The sequence below is a fragment of the Solanum pennellii genome, chromosome 11 (genome assembly GCF_001406875.1).
Source record: "Solanum pennellii chromosome 11, SPENNV200".
Lineage (NCBI taxonomy): Eukaryota > Viridiplantae > Streptophyta > Magnoliopsida > Solanales > Solanaceae > Solanum > Solanum pennellii.
The window spans coordinates 26,841,752-26,855,979 of NC_028647.1; positions in this window are offsets into that span (position 1 = coordinate 26,841,752).

Genomic DNA, 14,228 nt, shown 5'->3' on the forward strand with positions numbered 1-14,228 from the left:
TAATATTCATGGATTGATCCAATGCGATGCATGTGTAGATAATTTATCATAATCATAGTTCTCTCTTGTCATAGAGATCTTGAAAATAGATTGCTCAAATAGAGACAAATTCTTCTTGCTTTTAAAAAATTGGTTCCTTCATCTAGAAAATTTATGGAGGAACTTTCTTTTTATGAAGTCGCATACCTAAAAATATGAATTGATGTGGATCCTATTTATAGTTTTTTAATAGAAGAGTTGGGATTGGAATAAGATTCCCCTCAGCCATTCAGATTTAAGCTACATGCTATATAAGCTTTATGAAGCGGCCTTGTAATCTTTGACACAAGCCCAAATCAATTAATTCAATTCATATTTATTTTTCTGAAATAAATAGCCAATTATATTAATCCATAATATTTATTTGAAATAATATATGTATGAATTAAATATAATTCTAATCATTTTCTAAATATATATTTAATAAATTTTAAATGATTACAGTCCAATTTGGCCTTTTTGAAAAAAAAGACGAATACCAGGGTCTTTTGTATAATTTTCCCAATAAGTATTTGTTTTGGAGTAAACATATGCATTCACCCTTTGTGTTGTTTTCTATTAACGCCCACATCTATTTATACTTTGCTAAAATCTAACTAACCTTATATGTTTGTTGCGCTTTTTGCTTTTGATAATATTGAGATTAGATGAAAGTCTATATCTTGTAGCCATCATAGAGATCTATGCTAAACAAAACACAAAGAACATCCTAAATTAATTGTGTCTACACTTATTGTAACCGTCTAAAACTAAAAAGAGATGATATACTCTTCTATTATACAATCTTTAGTAATTCTAACTATATGATTGTGATCCATGCAGTTAGTCCCCTTCATTTGTGGAGTAGGGTCTCCTTCATCTCTTCCTATCAAAAAATATGGTGCAAGATATGTTGTATCATATTTGCAACAGCCTCATATTTAAAATGAGGAAAATACAAATAAAACAAACCCAACTTTCACTTTGATTAGACTTTCTACTTTTCAACTATTGAAAAATATATCTTCAAGTCTTCGAAAAGAATCTCTGGTCTCACTTAATTTAATTTGAGTTCCCATGTTAAGGGTAAAAGAAATTTAGGATTGAATATCATGCAAAGTTCTTGTTAGAAATTCTGAATGACTTTTGATATTCCTTACGGTTTCAAGTTAAATTTACGTCATGTGGTAGAACCTTGGATCTTTTTCTCTCGAGGGTCGGGTTGTGCGGCGGACTCTTGGGTCTCAAGACTTACCAGGAAAAAGTGGTGGTTCGGCTATCCCCACCCTCCTCCCTTTATGTGTGCATATGGGAGAAGTTTGTATTAGCATTTTGACACTTGCCGTATGCTTCACAATTCACTTTCACCGAGATGCCTTTCAAAAAGATTTTATCCTTGTCAAAAGAAGACTCACTATCCTAGATTTAGCCTATTCGGGGATGGAAGGGAGTTTTCCAATAGATTCTAGAAATTCAGGTTTCGATTTAAAAAACTAGATTTCACTTACATGTGCACTTTAAATTGTATTATATGATTATGCTCTACGTCCAAAAACAAACCCAATTTATTCTTTACAAACAATCTAGTTGATATACAAGGCACATGTTATCCATATCTTCTTAAATTGCATCCTTAATATACTAGTAGTCTTCCTTTGGTGGCCTTGACATATATTATACGCGTTTCTTCAATATTTTCTCTCCAAAATTCAAGACTAGGATATCTAATATAATGGATAATACTTTGCGACTAAATTACTATTTATTCCCTAGACGACTAAATTTCCAGTTTATCCATGTCTCCAATTGGAAGAAATACCTTCCAAAAAGTTTACCTAAATTAGATCTTTCATTTAAAGTATGTTCTGTAAAAGAGCCTTTACATGCTCCTAATTTGTTTGGACTAAGAAATGTCCAAAGTTTCAGATATTTCCACTTGAATACTCCAAATAAAAGGAAGCAAATATCTAGACGCCAAACCAACTTGGAAGAAGAAGATTTGTACTTGTCATTCCTGTGCGAGAATTTAATGTTGGATCGAGGGACATAGCTAACAAGATAGGAAGATTCATAGATGTTCTCTACCATCGACATTCAATTAAAGACTGACAGACAACGACATCCCCTATTAAGAGGATGCCAGGAGCAGTAAATGGGGTACTATTGAATTTATTAGCACCTTCAAAGAAGAAGGAACTGGTCTTTCAAAGGAAAGAGCCATTCACATTTATGAATCTTTTGAACCATATTAAAACGATGTTACAAACATATGTGTGGTCTGTAATTTCCATGATAACATTCTGGATCTGCTAACACTATAAGATATATGGAAGTGGACCAATGGCCTGTGGGAACAAGCTCACGGATTAAATACCTATGAGATGGTTAATCACAGTTTCCTTTTGGGATTTCCTTCCAAAGAAGGCACAGAGTAGGTTATACATGGTTAATGGAAATTGAAGAAATCTCAAGCTCAACTACATTTGTGGTCACAAAAAACCGAGCAAGAAAAGAAACTCAGCTCTGTCTGGGTTATGTTTGTAGGACTAGCATTATATTTATTTTCGCAAAAGACCTTCAGAGCTATTGAAGATCATAGCGGGGGATGGAGGAAACACAACTCCAGAGACATCTCAAATGGGAAAGGGTAAGAATAAAGCAGACGATAATGAAATTCCAAAGAATTAGCGACAATAGAGACTTGTGGATTTTTCTTCACGATCCATGTATGGGTTGAACTGGCAAGCAACATGTTCCATCAAAATAGAAAATAGAGGCCCCCCTTCGAACCAATATGTATCGAGAAAGATATTTTCCGGTGAACGGAAGATTGTGCATTGTGATGATATACCAAAAACACTATGGAACCACTACAACATTTACAGGGGGATTGGCAATGGAATGCAGAAGAAAACTGGTGCCAAATAATTCGAGCTTTCATTTGGTGGGTAGTCTCTTCTTTATTTAATGTAAACATGATCTTTTTTAGGATAAAAGTGATCTCGTAGAACTAATAGGCAAAGAGTAGCCCCTACCTTGGCTCCAATTTATTGATTTTGTAATTAATCTCAAGAAATACCCGTGGTGTTGACTTCACTTGTTATTTAAATATTGCAGCATAAAATCGATGTCAATGTGTTCTCTCTCTCCTGTAATGATGTTACTTGTTAGATGATGAGAATCTTCAGTTAAAAAACCAATTTCATCGCTTCCTCATGAAATTGTTTTAGCATCTCACTTCCTATATCTACATCTTTAGACTACTCATAGAAAACATCTATAACTTGCATTCTAAAGCAAGCACCAGCTTAAAAAGTTCTCTAATTCATGCAGAGTTCTCACCTAACAAGATAAAATCCAAGTACAATCTCATCCATGAAATGACATCATGAATAAATTAAAGAAAGATGTAAGGACAAAGAGGATAAAGTAAGAAAATCTCAAGCTTATACGTATATCAACTTAGCGATGACTTATTTATATCTGCTTCACATCAACAACATTAGGTATTACAAAATAATCAATGACTAGCATGCAGTGTCTAACTAGACACGCTCAAGGATATTACCCTGAAAGATAGGAAGAACTTTGTTAATGAAACTTGACAAACTGTTGTTTCCTTATTTCAAAGTTATTCTTTGCATACGTCAGCAATGTTTGCTCTCTCCGTAAATAATTTACAAATCATACCCTTTTCCTATTCAGCTACTTATAAAAAATTTAAGTATGATCACATGTACAAATAGCTTACCGTATATCTATTTCTAAATATCTTTCAGGTAGATACGACCTTCGAGAACTCTTTGGAAATATGACTTGTAGTTCCTTTAAAAAAACACGAAAAAAAGAATCTAAAGGATTTAGTGATGCAATAAAACAAACAACAACACATCGAGTGAAATCCCCAATGTGGATATGGGAGGGTTCAGTGAACACAACCATGCCCCTACCTTTAGAAGGTAGAGAGGATAATGATTCAATGATTCAATGAACTAGAAAAATAAAGTGTACGTGCTTACACTTCAAATAAATCTAATTTATTAACATAGGAAATTAAACACATGTAATATATGAACTTCGGAATAGCATTCAAACCAACTGCTACAATATAAATAATTACCAGAAGTCAATAGAAAAATCTAACACGTGTTGTAGACTCGGAACGTGATAAAACCTTAATCATCCTCTCCCAGAAAAGTATATTATAGATTATCGATATTTCCTTATTAATGTGTTACTAACTCTTCTGCCCCCTTCCCCTTTAGAATAATGATTCGTCTAAGATGCCAATGGTTTGTTTATCATTTTTAAATGAAAATTTATTACAAAAAAATGTAAAAAAGGCTACCTTGCAGAAGCTTTGCTGTTGATGCAGTCAAAGAAATGGAAGAATATACTTTCAAGTACCATTCTGTACAGGTTGACAGAGGAAGTTTGTTTCTCAAACATGTGAGTGTTTTTTTCTACCTTTCATCATCTTAAAGACGAAAATCATGGTATTATGGGAGTATGTTTTAATGAATAGTTATAATTTTTATGCAAGAAAATCACAAATATGAGATAGCTCCCTCATGGAAAGATAAGAAATCTTGACGTTTGTCATCTACTCATAATTGCACAGGAGAAATACCTATTGAGATAAACACATGGTAAAGTACTTAAGATATGATATTTTCTAAGATTGGAGCGAAACACCAAAATATGATACTTATCTTACAACCTTTTTTCATGTTGGTTATATGCCTTTGTACGTATTTCCATCTGAAGAAGGGAATTGCATTCGGCCTGAAACATTTAACGTATCAATCTTAATGGCGGGCAGTGAAAGGGTTATCGTTATGGTTCCAGTCTTAGCAATTATATATCATGGATTAAATACAATTTCAAATTCTTAACAGTTATACCATATAAGAGTCTTTTTTCCATCAGCTATGTTTATGGTTGGCTTGCTTATTACCTCGAGAAACACTATATGCTTACTGGTGGACCTTCTGTACCAAAATTTTTTGTATATTCTTGGAATGGTGCTGCAAAGTAGTTTGACAAATATGAAGCAAGAAAGCCTGTTCATCAAGGAAAAAACATTGTATGGAATCAAGCCATGCTTAGCAGGCCTCACCAATCTTATTATATTGATGATGGAAGAGAACCATAGTTGGAGCTAGCTTATTTATGAGCCTTTATTTTAATTATCTTCCATATAGGAGAGGGATTCCTTTGTCATCGAGCCATATGGCACGAACCGATTTAGTCACCAATTTGGTTTACATCAAGATATTCATGGATATTTAGAAAATGATATTCGTGTTGAGTCGCTCGATGAATAACTTAGATATTGGCGCATATGCATATCACATGCAACTATGTCTAAAGCGATATTTCCTCCTGTGGTAACTTTCACAAAGAAGCTTTATACTACAAAATATTCATCTTAATAAGAGAGACCCTATGGAATGTTTCTTGTGGATAATATAAATGTTATGGTGGAGAAGGTTGGATCAAAATTTATTACCGTTTTAGAAGATGAAGGTTAAGATAATAAGAGGACACTTTCAATGGTTAAGACAACACCTTGCTCCCCAACCTCAATATAAGAAGATTTACTCCTTTATGGAATTTAAGAATGGAGTAGCGCATAATTCGACTAATAAATAAAATTGTCCCCAATTCCTCTTCTATAATAAATGAGCCTTTCAATAAACAAGAAAAAATATCAAGTATAATACATAGATGAGGCAAAGGCTTGAACAATTTGGGGTTGAATTTGTTGATTTCGGAAATTTAGAAGTCCAAAGTGTCAATAGTCTTTCAAGATCATTGAGAATTGAGTGACAAGGTTTTGTTTCCTTTCTTACTTTTTTCGTAATATAATGACTTTCCTAACTATCACGCCTTGAGCCTACACCCTGTGTGTGGCCGGCACTTAAAGACCATTGATGGCCTCGAGCGAATGCTTGGCCTAGTGATGCTTGAATATGTGTATCTTTTTACATTTCTTGATAACCGATAACAATCTACAATTTGAGTGTCTACGAATTAAAGCTAGTTGTAACATCGGGGGAGAAACCCCTAGAAGTATCATGGTGTACTTGACCTCTCGGAGGTCTTATACGAGATCATACTTATCATTCATCACATTGTCATAGTAAATTGAGTGGAAAATTTAAAACTTTTCATACCACTTCATATGCTAGAAACTTCACTTCAAATATTAATAAGATATCATATAACATACATAGACTCTAAGTCACTTTGCCATTTTAGACTCAACAACATTAGAGAACATTTGGGAGACGACCCTTAAAACATAATCATAAGTATACAACATTATAAAACTTTACAGTAAACATAAGTAGGGAATCTTTGGAACTTAAGGACTCCTTTCCTTGATCTTGGGAATCAAATATCAAGATCCTAAATCATGTAGACATCCTTTAAGCATCCATAACCTAAACTTTGTGTAAAAAGTAGAGAAGAATGGGATTAGTACAAGAATGCACTAAGTATGGAAACTATGCAAAAACATGCATTTAAAAGAGACATTTTCTTGAAATCATATATCATGCCTTTTTGAGTAAATCTTGATAAAACCTTTATACAATAGCATTTATATCATTCACATACTTCATATAGACATATTCATAGTCCAAACATCATAGAAAAACACATATTGAATTTAAGTCATTTTTAGGTCACTTTATATTGAACTATTCCTTCTCTGCAGTGAACACTCTTTCACATTACAGTGAATCCTTTTCTTTAACTCATCAATCTCCTATGTAACCCTTTAGTGATACTTGGTGCAATGCATCACCTTAAAGTCACAAAGAAAGCATACATACAACCTACATAAGCCAACACATATCCTCATCTAAGCATAATATATAAAACACACATTTAAGTAAAAACTTCATTGGCTTTATAGTAAGCTACATAAATTTAAACATATATTTGCTTCTTTTCGTATACATTATTATTAGACCTTGTTCATGATCCTAATATGTCACGACCCAAAACGAGCCGCGAGTGGCACCCACACTTATCTTACTAGGTGAGCGAACCAACAATCTAAACCCCAACGTTTACTAGTATATAAATTATGAATTGTAAACAAAATGCGGAAGATCCAAAACTCACTAACGAAATCAATTAAATAAACTTCTAAAATATAACACTTATCATCCCCAAAATCTGGAAGTCATCACATCAAGAACATCTATCCTCAGATTACTAAGTCTAAGAGTATTTAAAAACTAAAATAAGTAGAAAGATGGTCCATGTCCGAACTTCAAAGACATCAAGACGTGAAGAAGAGAATCCAGCCCGAGCTAGGAATAATAGCTCACCCTGAAATCTGATGTACTGAAGACTGGCTAGAGTTGCGGAGGAGTCGAAGTCACTGGTGCACTTGCTGCACTCCACAAAACAACAAGAAGGAAAATAAAATTAGGGGTCAGTACAAGGAACACGTACTGAGTAGGTATCATCGGCAAACTCAAAATAGAAAGCAATATATACTGAATAATAATATAAAATCAACCACAATACTTAACAGGTGACTATCAACAAGTACAAGAACCATTGGCAACAACACAAATCACACCTATGAGGACTCAAGCCTCCACACCATACTCATTTGGGAAATAGGTTCTTCGAAATTGAGTATATTAACATAATTCAAGATTACTTCCCTTCATTCTTATCGTGTCGGAACGTGACACTCCGTTCCCTTATTGCTACGTGTCGAAACGTGACACTCCGATCCCCTAATGCTACGATCCATTATTCCTACCGTGTCGGAACGTGACACTCCGATCCACTAATGCTACGTGTCGGAACGTGACACTCCTATCCACCAATGCTACGTGTCGGAACGTGACACTCCGATCCACTAATGCTATGTGTCGGAGCGTGACACTCCGATCCACTAATGCTATGTGTCGGAACGTGACACTCCGATCCATTTATCTCATTATTTCAGTTCATCAAGCTTTCTTTATGTCAAGCGTCATCTTAATAGAGAGGATTTAAGATTTAAGATTCAACAGTCTCATTATTATAACCACCACAATTATACGATCACAACATACAAACACACAATCAAGTATATAGAAGACTTTACAATACCACCCAATACATATCAATCGCTATTAAGAGTTTACTATCACATAGCATAAACCATAACCTACCTCCAGCGAAGAATCATGATCAAGCAAGCTATGCCTTTTGCTTTCCTCTTCGTTCTGTCTCTCTCGCTCGTTCACCCCTCTCAGTCTTCTTTTTTTATTTTTCTTCTCCAGATTCTTTTTCTTTTACCCTAATTATCATATAATTCATTATGATAAAAGTAACCCATTATTTATTAAACTTACCCCACTAATTTCATAAAGTTTGTCATGAATAGTCCAATACACCCCTTTTAAACTTTTAGCAGAAATCCGACCCAGTTAGGTTTACGCAACTTGTGACGGCCCGTCGTATCTGCGACGGTCCGTCCTGCTGGTCCGTCACAAAGTTCAGAGAGTCAAATTCAGTAAAGAGGTTTGTGACGGTCCGTCGTGTCTACGACGGTCCGTCCTGCAGTTCCGTCGCGAAGTTCAGAGAGTCGATCTCAGTACCCAGATATCAGAGTTTAAGTGTTTTGGAATGAAGGCCCTCGACAGTCCGTCGTGCCTATGACGGAATCCATCACGGGCCGTCGTGACCATGACGGTCCGTCGCGTGGTCCGTCAACCCAGTCAGTTTTTATCAAAATAATCTTACTGCTCGAATCGACTAAACAAGTCGTTACAATAGATACCAATTTACCCATCGTTCGTCCCCGAACGATCACAGGAAGAAACGCAAGGGCAAGAAAGAGTACCTGAATCTATGAAAAGGTGTGGATATCTTTCTTGCATATCCGCCTCATTCTCCCATGTAGACTCTTCAACTGGCCGATTCTTCCACTGAACCTTGATAGATGCAATCTCCTTTGATCTCAACTTGCGGACTTCTCTAGCTAGAATAGCAACCGGCTCCTCCTCAGAAGACAAATTCTCGTCAAGAAGAACTGAATCCCAACGAATAGTGTAGTTTCCATCCCCATGGTACTTTTTCAGCATAGACACATGAAATACCGGGTGCACTCCTGAGAGTCCTGGAGGCAATGCCAATTCATAAGCCACCTCCCCCACGCGCTTCAAAACTTCAAATGGCCCAATATACCTTGGACTAAGTTTACCTCGCTTACCAAACCGCATCACCCCTTTCATGGGTGAAACCTTCAGCAAGACTTGTTCACCCTCCATAAAATTCAAGTCCCTAACCTTTCGATCTGCATATTCCTTGTGCCTGCTCTGAGCTGCTAGAAGCTTATCCTGAATGAATTTTACCTTATCTAACGATTTCCTCAAAAGATCGGTACCCCTAGGTCTTACCTCAAATGCATCAAACCAACCAATGGGATACCTACATCTCCTCCCATACAGTGCCTCAAATTGAGCCATATCAATACTTGAGTGATAGCTATTGTTGTATGAAAACTCAGCTAAGGGTAAGAATTTATCCCAATGACCACCAAATTCTATCACACATGCACGAAGGATATCCTCCAACACCTGAATCGTTCGCTCAGACTGACCATCGGTCTGAGGGTGAAATGCAGTACTAAGATCAAGTCTAGTACCTAATTCAGCAGGTAATGTTCTCCAAAACCTAAAAGTAAACTGCGTACCTCTATCTGATATGATGGAGAGTGGGACTCCATGCAATCGAACAATTTCCGAGATATAGAGTTTGGCTAACTTCTCTGCATTGTAAGTCATCTTGACCGGAATGAAGTGAGCAGACTTAGTTAACCTGTCAACAATTACCCAAATAGAATCAAACTTACCCAATGTCTTGGGAAGACCAACCACGAAATCCATTGCAATTCTTTCCCACTTCCATTCAGGAATGGGCATTCTCTGAAGTGTCCCTCCAGGCCTCTGGTGTTCATACTTCACCTGCTGACAATTCGGGCATTGGGCAACAAAATCAACAATGTCGCGCTTCATTCTACTCCACCAAATTTGTTGCTTTAGGTCGCAATACGTTTTGGTTGCACCAGGATGTATAGAGTACCTTGAACTATGAGCCTCTGTAAGAATAGTGGGAATCAAATCATCAACACGGGGCACACATACCCTTCCCTTAATTCTCAAAACACCTTCTTCATCAATTATTTCCTCTTTAGCCTCTCCTCGCAATACCATATCTCGAATTCGGCTCAGCTTCTCATCAGTAAACTGCTTCTCCTGAATCTTGTCAAGAAAAGAGGATCTTGCCTCCACACAGGCCAAAAGTCCTCCTTTTTCTAGTACTTCCAGCCTCATAAAGTCATTAGCCAACGTCTGAACCTCTCTAGCCAATGGACGTCTAGAAACCTGTAAGTGGGCTAAACTTCCCATGCTCCCTGCTTTTCTACTTAAGGCATCTGCCACCACATTAGCTTTTCCTGGGTTATACAAAATAGTAATATCATAGTCCTTCATTAGGTCCATCCACCTCCTCTGCCTCAAATTCAAATCTTTCTGAGTAAAGACATACCGTAAACTACGATGATCTGTAAAGACTTCACACTTGACCCCATATAGTTAATGTCTCCATTGCTTTAATGCAAATACAACTGCAGCCAACTCCAAATCATGGCTCGGATAGTTACGTTCATGCACTTTTAATTGCCTCGAAGCATAAGCAATTACATTTCTTTCCTGCATTAGCACTGCACCCAAACCAGAATAAGATGCATCACAATAGACAATGAAATTCTTACCTTCCACTGGCAAGGTAAGAATTGGTGCTGTAGTCATCAAAGTCTTGAGTTTCTGAAAACTTTCTTCACATTCTTCCGACCATACAAAGGGAACATTCTGCTTTGTCAAATTTGTGAGCTGCGAAGCAATAGAAGAAAATCCCTTGAGAAATCGACGGTAGTAGCTAGCTAAACCAACAAAGCTTCTTACCTCTGTAACATTAGTAGGTCTTACCCAACTCTTCACTGCTTCAATCTTAGAAGGATCCACCATCACTCCATCCTTAGAAACCACGTGCCCCAAGAAGGACACTGAATCTAGCCAAAACTCACACTTGGAGAATTTGGCATAAAGCCTTTTCTCCCTCAACAACTCCAATACAATTCTCAAATGCTCCTCATGTTCTTTCCTGCTCTTTGAGTATATCAGTATATCATCAATGAATACAATAACAAAGAGATCCAGATATGGCTTAAAAATCCCGTTCATCAGACTCATGAAAGCAGCAGGGGCATTCGTAAGCCCAAAAGACATTACTAAGAATTCGTAATGCCCATACCTGGTTCGAAAAGCAGTCTTTGGCACATCTGCTGCCCGTATTTTCAATTGATGATAACCGGATCTCAGATCAATTTTAGAGAAGACACAAGCACCTTGTAACTGATCGAACAAATCATCAATTCGAGGAATAGGATACTTGTTCTTAATAGTTACCTTATTCAGCTGCCTGTAGTCTATGCACATCCGAAGGCTTCCATCCTTCTTTTTCACAAATAAAACAGGAGCACCCCAAGGGGATGCACTTGGTCTAATAAAACCTTTACCTAACAACTCCTGAAGTTGGGCCTTTAACTCCCTTAACTCAGCTGGAGCCATTCTATAAGGGGGGATGGAAATGGGGCGAGTACCCGGCTCCAGATCAATACAGAAATCGATATCCCTATCCGGTGGCATACCAGGAAGGTCTGCAGGAAACACATCCAGAAACTCGCAGACTATCGAAACAGATTCAATCGAAGGTACTTTGGAAGTATCATCCCTGAGATGTGCCAAGAAGGCTAAACAACCTTTACTAACCATCCTCTTAGCGCGAAGAAAAGAGATAATACGGACTGGGGTGGAAATGTAGTCACCCTCCCACACTAGCGGATCTGTCCCAGGCTTGGCCAATGTCACAGTTTTAGCATTACAATCTAAGATTGCAAAATTTGGGGAAAGCCAAGTCATACCCAGAATTACATCAAAATCAACCATTTCTAGGATAATCAAATCTACATAGGTATTGCTCCCTACAAAAGTCACAAGGCAAGACCTATGCACCTTCTCAACTATCACAGACTCACCCACAGGAGTAGAGACACTAATAGGCATGTCAAGCAATTCGCAATGTAAATCAAGACCAGTAGCAAATGAGGAAGATACATATGAAAATGTGGATCCAGGATCAAATAATACAGAAGCCATGCAATCACAGACCAAAAGAGTACCTGTGATAACAACATCAGATGTCTCTGCTTCAGACCTCCCGGGGAAAGCATAACAATGGGCCCTATCACCTGTCTGTCCATTGCCCCTATCATGTTGCGCCGCAGCAGTTCCAGCTTGCCCGCCACCCCGACTGATTGGGTGACCACCATTACCTTGGCCACCACGTCCTCCAGAATGGCGGCCTCTCCCATGACCACCTCTACCTCTAACCATTGGGGGTCTGTAACTCTGTTTTGGACAATACCTCCTAATATGTCCAGTCTCCCCACATCCATAACAATTCCTGGAGTCAAGCATAGGTCTTTGTGAAGGTGACGAAGTCTGAGGATAACCACCAAACTCAGAAAAAGGCTGACTGGGCTGCGATGGACCCTCAGCTAAAGCCTGCAGGGAAGACTGAATAGGGCGGTTTTGGTAACCTCCTGAACTCTGCCCTCTGGAGTAAGAACCTCTAAACTCACCTCCCTTACGGAACTTCTTAGATGTCGACGCCATGGTGAAGTCGTCTGGCTTCACCCCCTCTACTTCTATCACAAAATCAACCACTTCCTGAAAGGATTTTGCTGCAGCAGCTACCTGTAAGGCTGGGATCTGCAAATCTGACCTCAATCCCTTCACAAAACGGCGAATCCGCTCTTGTGGACTGAAACAAAGCTGAGTGGCATACCTAGATAGTGCACGAAATTTAGCCTCATAAGCAGCAACAGACATCCTTCCTTGCTCTAGGCTCAGGAATTCATCTCTCCTCCTATCCCTCAAAGTCCGGGGTATATACTTCTCCATAAATAAGATAGAGAATGATGCCCAAGTCATAGGTGGTGCCTGTGCTGGTTGACACTCAACATACGACCGCCACCACCTTTTGGCATCCCCCTGAAACTGGTAGGTCACAAACTCCACACCGAATCGTTCTACTATGTCCATCTTATGCAGCAACTCATGACAATCAACCAGAAAATCATAGGCATCTTCAGATTCAGCACCCTTGAATACTGGAGGTTTTAACTTTAAGAATTTAGTGAAAAGTTCATGCTGATCACTTGTCATTATGGACCCTGTAGTCAATCGAGGAAACGTGCCTACTTCCAATGAGGCATCCATGCGGGGAGCCACAGCGGCTGCATGTTGTACCCCCTGAACCTGAGCTGCTGGTGCAGAAAATACAGGAGGTGTCTGGCCCTGATCAGCTAACCGACTAATATAGGTAAGAACCTCATTAATCATCTCTGGGGTAGGCTGGGGTGGTAATTCCTCATCTTGAACCTGCTCATTTTCCCCTTCTTCACCGTCTCTCACTACATCATCAGTCGGTGGAGGAGTCGCTGCCCTATTACTAGCTGGACCACGTGTTTGTCCTCTACCTCTAGAGGGCATCCTCCTGCGACCTCTACCACGACCTCTTGCCACTGCTCCTCCTCGACCTACGGTCCCAATGGTTGGCTCAGACACACTGTGTTCTGCCAGTGCTGGTGTTGACACAGTTGTTGCTCTAGTTCTAACCATCTGCGAGATAGAGTGAGGATGTCAGTTACCAATTTGTATCACCTAGATACCAATTGGACCCAAGTAATAGCACGAAAGAAAGAAAGAATGGAGTTTTCCAAAAGTCCTATAGCCTCTCAAAGAAAAGTAAGGGCGTCCCCCTACCGTTCCTCAAGACTCTACTAGACTCGTTCTTGTGTGATGAGACTAACGAACCTAAAGCTCTGATACCATGTTTGTCACGACCCAAAACAAGCCGCAAGTGGCACCCACACTTATCTTACTAGGTGAGCGAACCAACAATCCAAACCCCAACGTTTACCAGTATATAAATTATGAATTGTAAACAAAATGCGGAAGATCAAAAACTCACTAACGAAATCAATTAAATAAACTTCTAAAATATAACACTTATCATCCCCAAAATCTGGAAGTCATCACATCAAGAACATCTATCCTCAAATT